This window comes from Nestor notabilis, unplaced genomic scaffold (genome assembly GCF_000696875.1).
Source record: "Nestor notabilis isolate BGI_N333 unplaced genomic scaffold, ASM69687v1 scaffold4268, whole genome shotgun sequence".
Taxonomy (NCBI): domain Eukaryota; kingdom Metazoa; phylum Chordata; class Aves; order Psittaciformes; family Psittacidae; genus Nestor; species Nestor notabilis.
Window position 1 is genome coordinate 22,304 of NW_009940595.1, and position 18,157 is coordinate 40,460.

The following is an 18,157-nucleotide window of genomic DNA, read 5'->3' on the forward strand; positions in this document are numbered from 1 at the left end:
AATATGTATTTCTGGATAAAATGTGTCTACCTAATTGGCATTTCAATTTTTATTTAAATAGTATTTGATAAGGATCTGTTACATACGTTACTGAGTAATGGAATTTAGGAAGGCCTGGATCTGAATGAAGAATTTAAGACAATGGGCTTACAGTTGTGCTTATGTATTTAAACAAAAACTGCAAACAATATGCACAGAATTTTTAAATCCTCTTCAGGATTTAGTAACAGAAGACTCGTATCACATTCGATTATGACGTATTTTTTTTTATTAGTAGCATGGTTCTTTTTACACAGTACTGTGCTGTTTCAGATATGGTTTTACACATGTGTGTATACACTTCATCATCAACCAATGGTTAAAAACGAGTTTGTTTTCTGTGCTACAGAAATACACTTTCTCTCTGCAATAATTTCTCTTTACATCTATATGTAACTTACATTACTTTTATGCTTTCCTGTTGCCAAGGTCTTCAGAAATTGAGGCTTAAAAACTAACTCTGCATATGTAGTCACAAATGAATGCCTTTTAGGAACATTAGTTAGAAGAGGGCTTTTTTGTTTCTTTTTGGGGTTGGTTGGTATTTTTTCCTGTTGTTTATTTGGCTAGGCAGTCTGCTGTCCTTACTACACACTGAAGCTTGTTAATTAAGAGAAATGACGGGTTGCAGCTCTAGCCAAATGTCTGCAGTGCATTCTAAGATGTAAACAGTTTGTGGGCATGTTTTAGATTGTTCTGCACTGTTTTCATCACCCAAGTCTCAAGTGTTTTATTTTTCCATAAGAAATTTCACATTTCAACCTCAAAGCAGGAGGGTTCAGGGCTCTAGCTGCAATAACTTAGCGAACACAACTCCTGTTGTTCCTCAAGAAAAACACTCTTTAAAAAAAACCCCACCACTTCATCATTTATTTTTACACATTCAAGCATAGTAACAAAGTCATTGTCATCTTTTGAAGTATGTTGTCAAGAAAGTAAGTTGTTTCTTTCAGAGTTGTCACTTTGGCATTAGCCACTCAAATCCTCTCTCCCCCCAAAAAACACCAACAAACCCTCCAACTAATCCAAACCTACAATCCCTCTCCCTAACTAAATATCCAAAACCAAACACACACACAAAAAAACCCCTAATAACCAAGCACTCTCAATGTTTCTCCTTCCCTGGAGTCTGTAAGACTACCAGGAAATGTCATTATCTTCTTTTGCGAGTGGGGTTCAAAGAGAATGTCTCACATCAATTACAGGTTTTGCCAGCATAACAGCATTTATTTGGAGCATGGTGTGTGACTAGTAAAGCTGACAGCAGGAGCCTCTCAAAAGGAAGAGTTACTCAAATAGAAATATGATTACTGCTGTACTTCATTTCTGTTGGTGGTGTGGAATGAACTACACAACTGCACTCCAACACTCAGTGTCTGTGCAACGAGAAATTTGCTGGGATAGCTTTGCCACTGGATATTAAAGACTGTCATTTTGCAGTTGAACCAGCACCTGTACTCTATGGACAAACAAGTTAGAAAGCCTATGGACTGACAATGGGTTAAGATATTCCTAACAGTTCAACTGTAGACATGCTTATTCCAAAGACTCTGCCTTGTGCATGATTAGTTTAACTTGGAAATTCAGTTTAACCTGGTAGATTTAGCATGTAAACTTGAAGAAGTTAATAAGAAATAACTGCTTGTGGAGACAAGCCCTTGGGTCTTTTGTGGCCTTTCTGCCCAGAAGATGCTTTTGGCTGCCTAGTTGGATTCAGCTGTCAGCCTCTTTCCCCAGACCTCATATAGTCTCTGCTGCTTTGGTCCCTCTTAGACAGCTGATTTGGCTGAACCCCCTCATTGTTTGTCTGAGAAGAGGGTTCATTCACTCTGCAACAGCTGTAGTAAGCGTAGGCTTGATTACTATGCAAGTAACAACTTTTCCAGAGTAAATAGTCAGATACTGGCCTGTGTAAATAGGCAGTCTGTAAATTGGAGACTCCTTGTGGTAGAATTTATCTCTGCTCCAATTCTCTGAAATTCTTATTTTTAAGTAAGAATATTGGGTTTAATTTTGATATTGTTTTTTAAGCAGCATTGCCTTTTTATGTTAGATCACTTGTTTCTTTCCAGCTTTTGCATCTCTAAACCTCGCAGAGATGAGATCTATACTTATGTGCTCAAGAAAATGGGGATTAAGATGTAAATACACTGTTCTGCCTGTAGAGATAAAACCCACCTTCTCTTTAAGTATTATGTATTAATTTGCCCTCTGTACAACATTGGGAGCAGGTATCACAGCATCTCTTCTTACTCACTACAGGATTAATGTAAAATGAGAGAGACGGTCTAGCCAAATTCTCTAATGTCCTTCATTGCTTTGAGCTAGGGATGAAGGGGCAGAAGGTGGAAGTTCTGCTGAAATAGTGACATTTAGTGAGAGTAAGGGGTGTGGATGTATGGAGCTGGAAGAGACTGGGACCTCTTCCCAGATCAGTTTGTGGCAGCATCTGGGAAAATGCCATGCCAGGAATATACTGGTGGCTTGTGCTTTCTTTTTTTATTTTTTTATCCACCCCCCCCCCCCCCCCCGTAGGTTGAGATTTTTCTGTACCCTTTATGTACCCTCAAATAATCACCCAAGTCCCACAGATGAAGCAAAATATTTCCACAGAAACTTTTGTGATTACCGAAAAGCACTTTGGAGTCACCCATCTTGCACAAAAATTGCTATGCTCTCTGGCAGCACTGGTGACTGATGTGAACAGTGTGCCACTTGTTTTTTTTTATTTTGGGCATTGGGGGTTTTTTGCACATGTTCTTTTGATCTCTGATGAACTTGCAGGATATGAAGACAAATAGAGAAAAAGGAATAAGATGTCCTTGTCAGCTCAGCATTGGAGCAAAAATCCAGGGTCAAGTGACAGAATACAAAAGCATTAAAAATAACCTGGTGCAAAAAAGCAGGGACCCTTTTGGCCAAGAAAGTCTCTGTCACCTTGTTAGTCTTGTCAGAAAGGCATCACAAAACAACACTAGAAAAGGTTTAGGAAATGGTAGAGAGAAGCCACCTTCTGTGTTGAGCCTGCCTTGCAAAACAAGGATTTCCAAAGCTTAGTGTGAGAAGGCTGGGTAGTAAGAGGAACAGGCCAGGAAACTCAGGTTGCAGCAGAAGTTCTGGGGATGACAAAACAACGTAGGGAAACAAGACTTCAGGAAGCAAGCCAGGTATTCTCACTTGGGTCAGTATGCTGTCAGGACATCTCTGCTTACAACTTTATTTCTGTTTCACTAAGGAAACTACCTTATCAGCTGTGTGCAGAAATATGAATGTGGTATTCTGTGCAAAGACTCCAGGATCTGATAACAAGACTGCAAGTGAGGGATGCTGCAGCTGATTCAGTTTCTTACATATAGAGGAAAATTGTGTTGATTAGCAGAAGACTTTACACGTTGAAAATCTAGTAAGACGTGGGCGAAAGAGCCTTAGCATCAGCCAGGGATTTTGCTGGAGTTTTGACAGCCAAGCTCTGTGAGGTCTTGGTCTAGGCGCTGAAGACATTGTGCCACGATGTTCAACTGTCAGTTCTTCCCCTCAATGGAGGGATTACCACCCCAGTGGCAGATGTGACTGTACACCTTGATGCCCCTTGCTAGGTCCCTTGGTTCTGTTGCAGGGGCAGTGATCTCTTAGAGAAAGAGGTGAGAACACTTTTTAACTGAAGCATCAAGATTCAACAGCTTTTCTAGCAGAAATTCAGGGCACTGGCAATGTGTATAACCAGCAAGGCTGTTGTGAGGACTTGACCATTTCAAGCCATCAATGCAGTGAGCATTGTCAGTTCCCAGATTGGAGAGAGTGCTGCTTTTCAGGTCACTGCACACTATATGTTTGTGTAATTAAAAGTATTAACTTTTTATTATTCCAAAGGCTTCATTCTGCAATCAACTTGAAGCTACTGAGACTCATAATGTCAGGACTTCTTGCATGCGAGTGATTATGCTAGAGATATTGGCAATATTTACTGTTAAACAGGTATTTGAAATTAAGCTGCCATGCATCACAGAGCTGGGTTGTAGTTATTTAAAATGTATCAAAATTCAACAAAACTAGCAGCTGCCAAATCTGAGAGGTTTAGCAGTAAGTCCTGTATGTTGACCATGTATATGCAGACATGTTTATTGTACCAACCTGTATAGATACCATTTTATTTGTTGATATTAATTTTCAAAGAAAATTAAAATTATGTAGCTTTTAGGCATTAGTAAGATTTACTACACATGATTTTGGCGAATTGAACTGTATTTTTTTTTCTAACCCAGGCTGATGTGGGACAGTACTAAAATAAGGTTACCTTGAATGAAGAGAAGCTACATTACTACTTTCATGAATAAAATAACACTTTATAAATGAAATATTAAAATAGACAGGTAAAATAGAATAAAGAATGTAAATGAAGTACTGCAGAGTTCTTGCAATATACCGGGCAAGTGAAAAAGAGAAGGTGAATGTGTTAGGAGCAAATGTAGTTTAAAAATGCCTTATGTTATTGAACCTTCACCATGTTTTTCCTAATGGTTACTATGAATAGGATAAGGAGTAAGATTTATTCTGTGAAATAAGATTATTCCTGGTGGCACATGTCCTGCTATTTATTTTATCACTAGTCCTCTACTGAAAATAACAGGTCATTTTAAAGTTAAGTATTTGAAAAAATACCTTTTTTTTCTATATAGTGACATGGTTATTAGTTTATCAGGTTTTAGCTTTAGATCTGATCATGCAGCAAATTGCAGATTGTGACAGGGATTTGCTTTAGTGTTACATAGCACTCTACACAGGCTTATTTCATCAAACAACTTATTTGCTGTGAATTAGGAAAGTTTTACTCAACTTTTTCTCCACAAGGTTTATTCAGCCTTCGTGTGTCCAAAGTTCATGGAAGCTCAGTCTTTTCTTTTTTTCTTGTGTGTTTTTTGTTTGTTTGGTTTTTGTTGGTTTTTTTTTTTTGGAGGGGGGGTGTGTTTGTTGTTGGGGTTTTTTTTTTTTTGTTTTTTTGGTTTTTTTATACTTTATTCTGTGATGCTATGCACATTGGGTTTTACATGTATCCTAAGGAATGCTACACTGAGATTTAACTCTTTTATTCTTCTCTTTATTAATAAAGAAAATTATCCTGGTTTTAGTCAAAAGCATAATCTACAGACATATATAGAAATGTATATATAGGCATGTGTGTACAAAGGTGAAGTGAATGCAGCTGACAATAGGAGGAATCCAATCCACCTGGGCGCTACTTCCACTGAAACCTGTGGCAAAAATTCCATAGTTTCCACTAGAAGCAGATGGGTTTTGTTCAGTGTTTTTTTGTTCAGATATGAACAGATAACATACATAGCAGAGAGAGGTGGAAGACTCCACATAGATATCAAGTCCACATACTTAGCTTTGGAGAATAAATTATCATCTAATCCCTTAACTGCACATGCTGGATAGTACCTTGCCTCTATCTGTTTCACGGCTGTACCTGTAGCTCAGCTATTAGTTACTTGAAAATCTTGTAAATCTGAGCTTTTGATCTTCTGCCATTTAAAATCTGCTGGTTTGCCTTTTACATGTGTGCCATGGACTGCCAGTCCCAGGTACATTCAGGAGCAGTCATCAAACTGGGATTTAGGAAAGCTGGTTTCTCTTCTTCTGTGATACACTTGTTAATCACACTTCATTACTTTTCCCTAGATAAAAGGAAGAGTAATGCTTGCATACCTTTGTATAGTGCATAAGAGCTAAATAGTAACATTATTTTGTGTACATCCGTATGTTTCCTGCAAAAGTAAAAGCATATTCATCTACCATTTAAAACCTACCCTGGGTTCATGTTTTTTTTTAAAATTAACTCTACTGCCTGAGGAGTTTCTTCTTCATAAGGCATCTTGGAGATAGGACAAGAAAGAATTTGTCGATTGAATTCAGCAGTGGTGTACTGATCCGGTGATGGACTGGAAAAGCTACCACAGGTCTCATGGTAAGCCTGTTGCATATCCCATTAGGTGACTTGATGGCTTGGCACATTTGTATGTACATCATAATTTTCTGGGCACTGCTGAATATGGCAGTAGCTGGTAGTTAGTTGATGCTAATAATAATGAAAAAGGTAATTTTTCCATTATGCAGATATTAATTATTATTTCCCTCAGATTTTTCAGTATTTTTTCTTTGTAAGAATTTATTCGTGATCTCTGGGAATTTTTAAACAATGCTATTTACATAAAATACAAGTCTGAAGTCTCTAAAGGCAGGAGTTGTTTAAGCAGTTCTGTGTTAGATGTCAGTGATGAAGGTGAAGGATCAGCAGCAGCCGTATGAACTTGCCTAATGCTATTTTTACCTCCTTTTCGTATCATTTTATCATAACGATATATATATTGATTATACTGGAATTTATCTAGGAGAGCTGGTCTTCAGAGGCTAAAACCGGATCTTGCACTGTTCATGGCTGTTTGCTCCTTTGTCTTTCTTATAAGTAAGCTGAATGCTCTGATCTTTAAAATTACCTTTCTCACCAGTTGTTTTTTGAAAAGTATTTGAGCTTTTTAGACCTGCACACTCCTGTAGACCATACTTGCCTTTTTTGAGCTTATTCTCTACATCATAGCTTGTGGTGGAATAAATCCTGTTCGACATGCTCCACTGTAATTTGTTGTTGTTAATGTTAATATACATGTAATGAAATGTATCTTCTTTTTTTGTCTTTCTTCAACATTAAACACAGAATTTATAGCTGCAAACTGAGCTTGAGGCTTAAAGGATTTTTTACATCATAGGATCTTCCAAATCTCTAGTAAAAGGCTGCTCAGAAAACTTGTTCAGAATGTTGAACAAGTTGGAACTTTCATCTTTAAATGTAGCAAAAGAGTCTTTTTGAGTTCTTGTTAATCCGCAAGAAGCGAAGCGGGGTCTTGGAGGGCTCTAGATTTTACCCTGCAGAAAAAATCTCAGAAAGTTCTTGAATTTACCAGTTAGTCCAGTTCCTTGCCTTTTTATGCTCTTGCAGCCATGAGTGTAGACCATCCAGCTGATGGCTGAATGATTGGATGTGAAAAGTCATGCTGTTTTCTATGCTTGATGAATGGAGTGATGGTATTGATTTTATATGCACTTACTTACCATAGGGTACAAGTGTGAAGATAAAACATTTTAGTTACAGAAAAATGAAAGTGGAAAGTAAGTCTCACTGGTGAAATAAGTCAGCTTCAAAGAGATTTGTATCAAATGCATCATTACTGTGTCTGTAATCTAAAGCAATCCTTTTGGATCCTGTATTTTCAGGAAAGTATCAGGAGGAGAGTGAAATCCAGGTTTGCAATGTAGTGTTTGGGTTCTTGGGGCAAAATGCAGTGCTTTGCTGTTGCTAGGGTAGTTTATTTTAGTATCTAAAAGGAAGAGGAAACATAATGGTAAATCGGTCCCAACACAGAAGGTCTAGATCTAAAAGAACAGGAGCTGGTGGCCATCTGCATCTCCTATGCAGTGTTATGAATTTTGGAACTAGGGCTGTACCTTGCTGTTCCTGAAAAATAAGGTTGTGTATTAGTAGTAAGGAGCTCAGCTGGCACATGTGTGTTGGCTGCATATTGGTTTTGTCTTTTAATTAAGGGTGCTAAGATCAGCAGCTGAAGAGAAGCAGGATATGGGCATGCTCATCTTGCAATACGCTTGCAATGTGAAAAGTGAGACAAATGCCTGCATGATGTTACAAACCTGGTGGTACCAATATATCCTGGAGATCATACCATGATTGTCTGTGGTTTTACATCCTTTACTGTGGTGTTGATAGTCTGGAACCCTCATTGAAGTTTATGTCCAAAGCCAGTATGAACTGGAGCATTTGTGTGGTTTACAGCATAAGAAAGTCACAGCATGTCTCTGCATTTTTCTTCCTTCTGGTTTTTCTTCATTTTGGCTTCATGGTGTCTAGGCATGTTTTATAAATGGATATTCACATGATGTTGGTTTCTAGCCTATGCCAGAGGGTAGCACAGTTGCAAGATGTGAATCAGGTCTACCTCTGTTGTCAACAGCAAAAGCTGTAATGTATTATTGTGTTTTGACCAGTATTCTGGATTTGAATGCACTCTCTTCTTCAAATTTTGGAACTACCTAGTGGGCTTTTAAATATTCTCTTCTATCCTTAATTCTCTTTCTATCCCAATCTGTAACTTGGAATGCAGATTCATGGGTCTGAGTACAACTCTTTAGTTTCACTACATTTTCATACGTAATATATTGCAAATATTTATGAAAATTATAGTTTAACTGTTAGTATGTTTATTTGAGACAAGGGGAGCTTTAATGATTAAGTACTGAGTAGATGTATTATGTACTTTATGAGAATCTCATAATATTTGCTGTTGCGCAGACAATTGTTTGATTATGCTTTCATATAAATTTCTCTCTGCTACTCACAGCTTTTAACAACGCAGTCACTGACATTCTCTTCTTTGGGATCTTGCTGGGTATACTGTTTTCTGGACTAAAACAAGTAACTAAGGGGCTGGCCTCCCATGATCTTTAAAGGCATAATAATTCTTTTCTTCTTCTATTTGTGTTGGCTATTCTTGGTCCTGATTTCTTAAGTTGCTATCAAAGTTAATTATATTCTCCTGTTATACCAGCTATTTTAATTGGATCTGATACTCTTGGTATTGTTTATTCTTCCTCCCCACATTTATAGCTTCGCTATAAACACCTCTGTTGTGTTCCTCTTGAGAGACAAATGTCTTCCTATAGAGAGCAAATTGCTTCAACCAGCCAAACAGGACAAAAAAAAAGTAAAAATAAAACACATTAATGAAACAAAGCTATCATATGCACATTGTTAGAGACAATCAGTACTATATTAAGGTGCATATTTTCTACAGGACTCAGGGTGGCTGATTCATGTAGTTGTTACAAAAAGTCCACTCTGAACATCTGCAAAACTAATATGCAGCTGACTGCCACAGGATACGTGTCTTTTTGAAATAAAATGACAGCTAGAGAGGATTAACTTAAAGGGGAGATAAGATCTGACAAAACTGTTTCTAATCTAATTCTTCCTCCAAAGTCCTGTTGCCTGATTGGCAGAACTGTTCTGCTTCTTCCCACTAGTAAATAAATGTATAGCCAGTGCATTAGCTTCCCTAGGTTTCCCTAAAATAGAACAAATTTCTTAGCTACCATGAAAATTCAGTGTTGAATGTTTCTAACCCTGAAGCACAATTAATTAGATCAAAATCAATATCTGAATTGTTTTGCCCATCTGTTAGATTGAAATGAGAAGAACTAATAGTCGTTTTTTCTACTATTTTAAAAACATTCCCTGTAGCACTAATGAATCTCCCTCGTTAGTTTGCTCAAAAGTAAAGGTAGAATTTTATACCCTATCTCCCCTACCATAGTGTTTGCTGGGAGTTTGCTTATGAAATTCAGCTGAGCAGACTCCCCCATGTTTTTCTTCTGCTTGTTTCATTGTGCGTGTTGTAGTTTTATTCCAGCTGTAATGTTTTTTGCCATGTATGCTTCAGTAATCTTCGTGTCAATCTAAATTCTTCTTTAAAAATTTAGTCAACAAAATTGGACAATTATCTGCAGAAAGATTAACAGCACATTCATAAAAATGCTTAGTATACCATTAGAAAAAATTGCTGTAACACTGGGTACCTCAAGATTCACCTTGCTTTTATGGACACTTCATAATCTGTGAGATTTTTGAAGACTCTTGTAAGACAATTTATTCTATTTTGGAAGGACTTAGCAGACCGTAGCTGACTTTGTAGTCTCCACAGAGCGGAAGGAGTTACAGACTGCAAGTTGGACAGAGCCTTGGGTGGCATGGTCAAGGGTGAGGCGTCCCTGTCCAGGGCAGGGGGGTTGGAACTAGATGATCTTAAGGTCCTTTCCAACCCTGACTATTCTATGATTCAATGATATCAAGAGCTGATTTTAGCTTTAGGCATTATTTGTTTCTTACCTCCCTACATAATTTTTCCCTAGTTAGGGTTTTTATTACTTATTTATAAATGGTTTCAAAAGATTATTTTTTAATTTCTTTTTTTTTCCCCTGGATTCTCTAATTTCAAATGGAAAATTAATTAATGGTTGTGATTCATCTCAGAATTTCCATGAATGGAAATAACAGCTGCTTCTGCTGATTGTGAGGATAGATGTAAAAAGTATTGCTTTGATTTTGAAAAAACATGTTATCTACTGGTTGTCTATGTCATCCACACTAAAACCCCATCTTTTAATAAAGAGCCCTAAGCTTTCTTGTAGGGTTCAATCATTTTATCTCTACTTATAAGTGACAAAGCAGTCAGTGCTGCTAAAGGTGGTTGTTGAAGGGTTGGGCTAGATGATTGTTAAAGGTCCCTTCTGACCCAAACCATTCTGTGATTCTACAATTTTCTGTAACAAAATCTAAAAATTGATACCATACTCCAGACTGTTAGGGTTTCTTGAAATGTAATCTTGAGAATCACATGAGATTTGCCTGGGAAGGGAATCCACACTTATCTTAAGATAAAATTTTTGTCTGACAGAAGTTTCTGTATTTCAGAGTAAATAAAGAATGAGAAGCAGTAGGAGTTAATGCTGTCAGCACAAATTAATTTAGGAAGAGTGGCTGGAGATGAAAACACAAGGAGAAAGAAGGAAAGGGAAATTTGATGATGCTAATGGCCTGCTGTTTTTAAAAGGGGAAAAAAGGCTGTTTTGTTTGGTCTTTTGTGCTTTATCTGGCTTATGAGCCAGCATTACTGTGCAGTTAGATGGACACAAATTCAGAACAGATTAAATGAAGGAACAGATTTTTGTCATCTTTCTTTAGGAAATCAGTAAATAGCCTCAAAGAGTGCTTCGCATGAGACAATCATTTAGTTATAAAGGCACCAGAGCAGGGGTTCCTTTTAAACTCCTCCTGAGGTATTTGAAGACAGGTCACAAGAAGGCCTTCAGGCAATGCCAGCTTGCTTTAGCTTAGGGAAGTAGACTGATTCTCATCGTGTAACTGGGCATTTCTCTGTGGGATTATAGTGGAAAAAATCTCATGAGTTATTACATATCTTATTCACCATTTTGCATTGAGACAAAATATGCTGAGAGGAAGTAGGTGAAGGGAAAGGGAAGTGGATGATTCAGGCTTTCTCCAGTTTCAGTCAACCAATGATGAAGGCGGCTGCCCACAAGCTTTAGACTTTCAAAAGTAACATACTTGGCATTTTGAGATGCTCTGAGGAATGAAAGCTTTTCATGTATGATCTCCCTAAAACAGAGTTCATGTTTGAATTGCCTTGATGTCTATGAACAAAGAGAGATAATACATCCTTGCAGCTTTCAGGGGTAGGTATTTTTTTCATGGATAAACACTGTAATACTGAAATTTTCCTTTCTCAGGAGAGAGGAGCTGTTGGGTGTGCAGAATTCCTGCTTCAATGAGAACCCCGCAGCTGGGGCCCATGGCATCTCTGGCATCCCCAAGTGATAGCATGGTACAGGCATACTTCATGGAAGCCCAAGGGTATTTTGGGTCAGAACTTTTCCAGATGCTTTGATGTTCTGTCAAAGTCAAAATATGACTTTGTCTCTTTAGCTGTAGAAATCTATGTGAGCTCTTCAAACCTGAGATGTACAGTAGCTTCTAGTCCCCTTCAGAGTGTGATTCAGCATGTCAGTCAGTGGCCATAAACTATTCTGTGATTCATAAAATATTTAAGTAATTTTTGCCTTCTTAGTGAAGATCTGTTTCTCTGAATGCTCTGCAGATTTGGTCTCAGATGAAGTTAGATAGTAGTCTTCATCGGTGTGGTTATCTGTCAGACTCTAAATTGGGTAGCATTGAAGAACCAGTGTGTGATAACCATCAGCCAGGTTCAATCTGTGCACCTTAGAGCTAAAGGCATTAGCTAGTGTCGAAAAAGCCAAGTCACAGGGCCTGTACATATTCTACAGATCAGCACAGAAATGTACCTGCAAAATACCCTCACCAGGTGGTTAAAAAGCACGCCTAAAATGTGTAAATTACACCACACTTAATACCCTCTGTTAAATCTTTGGCACATCCTCATGATAGCACTGTAAATGTGGATCTGATTTGTGTTGCTTTTATTTTTTTTTTATTTTAAATTAATAATTATGAAAGACTGTGTTTTATTTATATTCTATTTCACAGATATTTGTCTAACACACACATAGCCAAAACGTATGCTCATATTGCACTAATCATGCCAGCAGTATGCTGCTGTTGGAATCAATATTTAAGGAATAAAACCTGCAGTTTCTGTTCAGTAAATTAGCTAAATGTTGGAAAAACTTCAATGACTTCGAGTGCTCAGATCCTGACTGAAGCCAGCTACAAGGTTTTTTCCATCAAAAAATTTCAAGTTTCCTATGGTCTGTGGTTCCAAGATAGTCAGGCAGGCTACCTGAGAGCCTAGGCTCTGAAATCTCTTTCATAGAATTTCAAAACTTGGGTTTCATTCCAAGCTGGAATAAACCCAGGTTTTCAAATATCTATATCCTCTGCAGAGTTACATGACCTTTTTTTGTGCTGCTCTTCTCCTGACAGTCTTTTAAATTTACTTCCAAGGCAAGTGCTTTACATTTCAGCCTGGTGTATTATGGTCATGGTCTTTCATTACAAGGAGAATTTTACTGTCTTCGCTGTTTAGGCATCCATGTTAGGGCATCCATATTGCCAACTGCTCATGTTGGGCTGAAAGTACTTTTTCATTGTCCAGTTCATCAATCTTCATTTTAATCTTGTTTAGATAGTGGCTTACAGCCTACCATTACTGAGGATGCCGATTAGGCTTGCAAGAGCGAGTCCAAACAGACCGTCAAGCCAGTGTTCAAAGAGGACGTAGAAAACCAAGCACTGTCTTAAAGCTAGCTGATGGACTTATGCATGCTAAAGTGTGCAGCTGGAGCCACCACACACACATGGAATGGGAGAAGAGGCAGAACAGGGTAAGAGATCCCATAATGTACTGCCATTTTCCCAGCTGTCTGATCACACCTCAAGTGTGGGAAAAGACAAACCCCTCAGTCTATATTCCCTACCTTTGCCATTGCCCATGGGCATGAACCACGGCATGAAACTTGGTGAACTGCATCAAGTGCTGCTGACAGACCCAAAAATCAATGCTTTCATCTGACTTCTGTCCCTTATCAGAGGAAAATGACATTAATACCTGATTTCTTATAGCTATGTTGCCACAAGTAACCTTATTTATAACATACATTCTACTAATAGTAGAAAAGGTCAGTGAGAGAACTAGTCTGAAAATCTGAGAGACATGAGATTTATTTTCAGAAAACAGTATTAACATGTGAAATTAACTGAATTTTCACTGGAATCAAAATTTAAATCTTAACCTCAAATAGTTGTTTCTGTTCACTATCCTTGTTATATAAAGCAGCCAAATCAGAGGTTTTACAGTATATTGTCTGTCTCTCTGTCAGTGCAGTTTTGTTCCCTGAGGTATAACTGTTAGGTGTTTGCTCAAGGAATTTTTTATTATGTTTATACAATACTAAAAAGATATGTATACTCAAAGTTTTTTGATACTGCTAATGTATGTTACAAAAAATAGGAAAACTAGATATGTCTCTATTGCATAATGTTTGCCCTTGGCAGAAGAACAGAGGCATAGAATTCCCCTGGGAGAAATGGTTGGAGCTGCTTTCAGTTCTGGCAAATGCTTTGATTGGATTTTAAAATAAATTTCATATCATTAAATTTGTTGAGTTCAAATATACACGTATGTAGCAAGAGTGAGAAGTACAACATTAAGCCTGGTACAAATGTACATCCCCTCACAGGACTGCGAAGTAATATTGCTTGACATGAAAAGCTACTTTTCTGATTGAGGTACTCTGTTACAGAAAGAATTGAGAAAGTGAAGAGTTAATGAATGGCAAAGAAAATGAATGATTGTTGAGGAACAATGTAAGTGAGTAGATTCAAAGTAAACATATTTCTATAGTTTGCTTGCATTCTGAACATTTGATACAGTTTAGACTTTAATACAATTAATATAGTTTTCACTTGAGAGCATTTTATTCTTTCAACTGCTTTTTTGTATATACTTTTTAAGGTAAGTCTTGCCATAGTGAATTTTCCCTTTACCACATTATGATATTCTTTTAATGTTTAACCTCATAAATCTTCCACTGAGGAAGATATTCAAGGTGCCCCATACATCAGTTGTGACTTAAAATTGAATATATTGCTTCATCCTTCTTGCCTTGTTGACTTTCCAAGATTTGCATGGAAATGTACATATAATATGGACATCGTCTGACTCCTTTTGTATATCAGTTTTAGGGAAGATTTTTGCCACCTCCTGTTCTTAGGAATACAGAGTTTGTCTATCTTTATCTGTAATTATTTGCAGCCTCTTAGTCTTACGTGATTACTGCTTGATTCCACATTGCTTTGGATAGATTCCTTTCTGCACATTGCTGCCTTCTCTCCCTTTGCCACTGGTGCCCATATGGACTACAACCAACCGCTTGCTCTCTTTGTGGGGCCTACTGCATGCTGTCAGAGGGAAAGTCAGCATGCAACTTCCACTTACTTTGTATCTGACAATAAAATTTTCCATATCTTGTCCTTTCTGATTAGATGGCATCCTGCTTTTCATGGGGTGACTGAGTCAGATCCTCTTTTGGGTGATGATCTGGTGCTGTTCGCACGAAGTCCCATTTGTGGTGTTTTTTGGTATTTTTACCTTACCAGGAGTTAATGTACTGATGACTTCAGATGCTCTTCCTCCTTAGTAGCACACAGCCTGCTAGGGTGGAAGTATGACTGCTTAATGATGTCCCTGAAAACTTTATCAATATTCTACTTTGTCTTTTTGAATTTATCCAGTTCAATCAATCTGACCTCAAGACAGAGTGCTTGGGATTTGAAGATGATGAGCTGTCTGCCTTCTGCACACATTTCTTGCTTGCCCGTGGCAATCACACCTACTGCACTCAGTAAGACTAAACTGAGACTTTTAGCTTCTAGTTGCTTGAAGATTTTTGGTTTTCTTTGTTTGATCAACCTATCAAATTTGATGTTTGTTTTCATATTCCTCAAGAGTCATGGTAGAGAACCCCGTAACGTCCTCACAGCTCATAGTTCTACTTCCATTGCAGCCTGCTTCTCCTTTACTGTGTTGTCTTGAGTTTATTCTGCAGTTTGCTTAGTCCTGCACCTCTACTTGCTAAGGATTTTCCTTCTTAGGAAAGGAGGAACCCTCCTGATGGAGTTTGCTATTTTGATTTAATTTTCTGCAATATACAAAAATACCAGATTTTCATCAGGGAGAATTCATCACTTTTGCTAGAAAATGCAGCACTTGGTGGTGAAAGTTTATTCTGATGCAGAAGACAGTTTATGAATTTAAGACAAATGGAGTTATTAGATGTTTTTCACAAGAGCATATTTCTCACTAAAGGATATCTGTGCAAATAAATATAATTTTTCTACTTTTCCCCAATTAATGTTTCTCATAAAATGTCTTCAATGATTCCTTTTGTATGATTTTTATCTAATTTTCCTGGTGATGTTTTTTTTTTCCAAGGAGCTCACATCTCACTTAAGAGCTGTAGGGTGGATTTGTTTGGCACAAGTTATTTTTGTTAATATCTTTTGTTCAACATGTACAGTTTGATTCTTCCATCACATTTCTGCATATTCTGCACAAGAATGCTTAATTTTTTTCTATATTAGTGATATGTATTATTTTTTCCATACTCTTAACTTATTACAAAGTTCTCCATTAATGGTGATAAAGGTATAAATATGTATTCATGTCATCCCTTCACATGGTAATTTTTTAATATGAAAAATCTTATTAAGATTTTAATGGTAATTAATTAGTTCACAAAATTTATCAAAATCAGTAAGTCCTTGTCTCTCAAAGGTGATTATTATGATGAATTCTACCAATCAAATAGTTCTTAGTAACCCAAGCTTTCATCCTATGGATGACTCTCACAGTATGGATGCTGGTGATTTGCTATTGGGCATAATTATTTCCTGCCAGCTTCTTTCTGTATGTAATGTCTGGAAAATTATGTTTGTTAACATAAATGCAGGATCCGGTCTGTATTCGTGACTCAAAGGTTTACTCTCTCTCTGGATCTTTGTCTGATTTTAACACATTCCCTGTCTTTCAGGCATCTGTTCAATGTCTAATCACCTAAACTTGAGCAAGTTTTAATGTTTATTTGTTTAATCATTCTGGGCAAGCTGCTACCTTCTAATCTGTCCATTATTGCTCAGTTTTGTCCTTTCTCAGGATCTTCACATCTGTCCAATGTTTAACTGCAGCTAATTCTGTCCAGAAAGTAACTTTGAGGTGCAGACTTTCTCAATAGAAGGTGCACAGGTACAGCCTTGCAATTGCTCTTGCTCCTGAAAAATACAATCAAACCCAGCTTGAAGCTATTCAAGGTACTGACGAAAGGTTATTTTTCTAGCTTGTTGCTCTAATCATCTACCCGTTCTTGGGCCTGCTTTCTTAGTGGTGTAGAATACAAAGCTTTTGCTTTTTTTCAGAGCTTTTTTTTGAAGTATTGAATGTTGCCTTTTATATTTTAGATGCTGTTCAGATGTCAGCTCTTGTTTGCTTTACTCATCTATTGTTCACTGCTTGCTTTCTTAGTGATCCTGCTTCTGCAGAGACTTTCCCTTGCATGTGGAAAGAGCACACTACTAATGCATACTAAACCAATATGCTATCCTGCTTCAAATCTTTCTGTGGAATTTTTTTGTCACCTCGCCTATGATTAGCTTGACAATATACAGGCAGCTGTTACACTGAGACAACTGCCTACTGTGGTGACTAATATTCCTTTGCTGCTTTGTACTCCTCATCCACCTGTCTACCTATGTCTCTGTCTACTACATAACCTACCTAGCTTGTTTTTGCACTTCAGATGCTAACTTTCAGAAAGCAGGTTCTCTCTCTCTTCTTTATGCATGTGCCCAGATGGGTTTTAGCTGTGGGACTTCCTGCTGCAATGTGCAATGCTGTTAAGAATTTACTTGTGCTGAGGACCCACAGTAGCCCAATTTCCTGACTGCTGTAGTCCCTCCTTCTCTGTGTCCCTAATTGCATATTGCAGCTCCTTTGTGCCAACTCTTTCACTAGTTAGATTGTTTGCATAGTTATTCCAAAGTGCTGTGATTTTTGTGATTCTAACTCAGCAGACAATTATCCACTTTTCTTGTAAGATGGCTACACTGTTACTTCCTATTAAGTGTTCAAATAGATGAAAAGCCTTTTTTTTACTGCTTCTGTACCACTAATTGAAATGTGAAGCGTGTTTCTTGCTGTTGTCATAAAGCCATGAAATAATAGGAATATTTAATGTAGCTATAGCATGAATTGGTTGGTGCAAAGAATTATTAAAATGTGTGTAGAACTCACAAGCTACATTGTTCTGAAAACTTTGGAAATAAAATAGATGATGAAAAACCATCTCAGGTAACACAAAATATGACAACCCCCCTTATAGTTAGAAATGAAAGGAAATGCCAATAAAACTAGCAGACTAAATTCTTGTAATATTGTGAAGGAAGAATTAGATTTCAGTTCCTATACTTAATGCATTCAAATACATTGTAATATAAATAATAGTATTTAAAAGAGCTGAGTAATACTGAGTGCAGAAGAGCATGCAGTTGTAATGACTGCACCATAAAACTTGCATCTTCTCTAATTTGCTACGGTTTTGCTCAATGACACTTCTCTGGTACCTGACCTGGTCATAGCTCCTTATCTTCCAGTAGCATGCTCTGACAACTCCAATTTCTCTGGGGTGGGATTTTAGCTACAGAAGACACTGTATATTAAAATTTCATATGCAATATTTGTAGACTAGTCCTGCTGAGTGCCTACTCGTATTAGGGGCTGCAAAAGCACAGGAGGGATAAAATACCTCTGCTCTAAGACTTAGTTCAGTACTTCAATCTAAATCATAGTTTGCTTTATTTGTACACATCCGAGCATTATATATGGATGTAAACTGCTATTCAGTGTACACATCCTAATTTAATTTCTTGAGCTGTTTTACAGCCGTAGCCACTGAGGTGCAAAATTATTGTCTAAATCTTCCTTCTATCCATTGTGATTACTGA

The 18,157-nt window shown here is 37.4% G+C and overlaps 1 protein-coding gene across 1 annotated transcript in view; it reads left to right on the plus strand.

Moving 5' to 3' along the window:
• Positions 1–18,157, plus strand: part of LOC104410308 (glutamate receptor ionotropic, delta-2-like) — a gene marked incomplete at its 5' end in the record, with an annotated part of 299,373 nt that overhangs the window by 17,605 nt on the left and 263,611 nt on the right.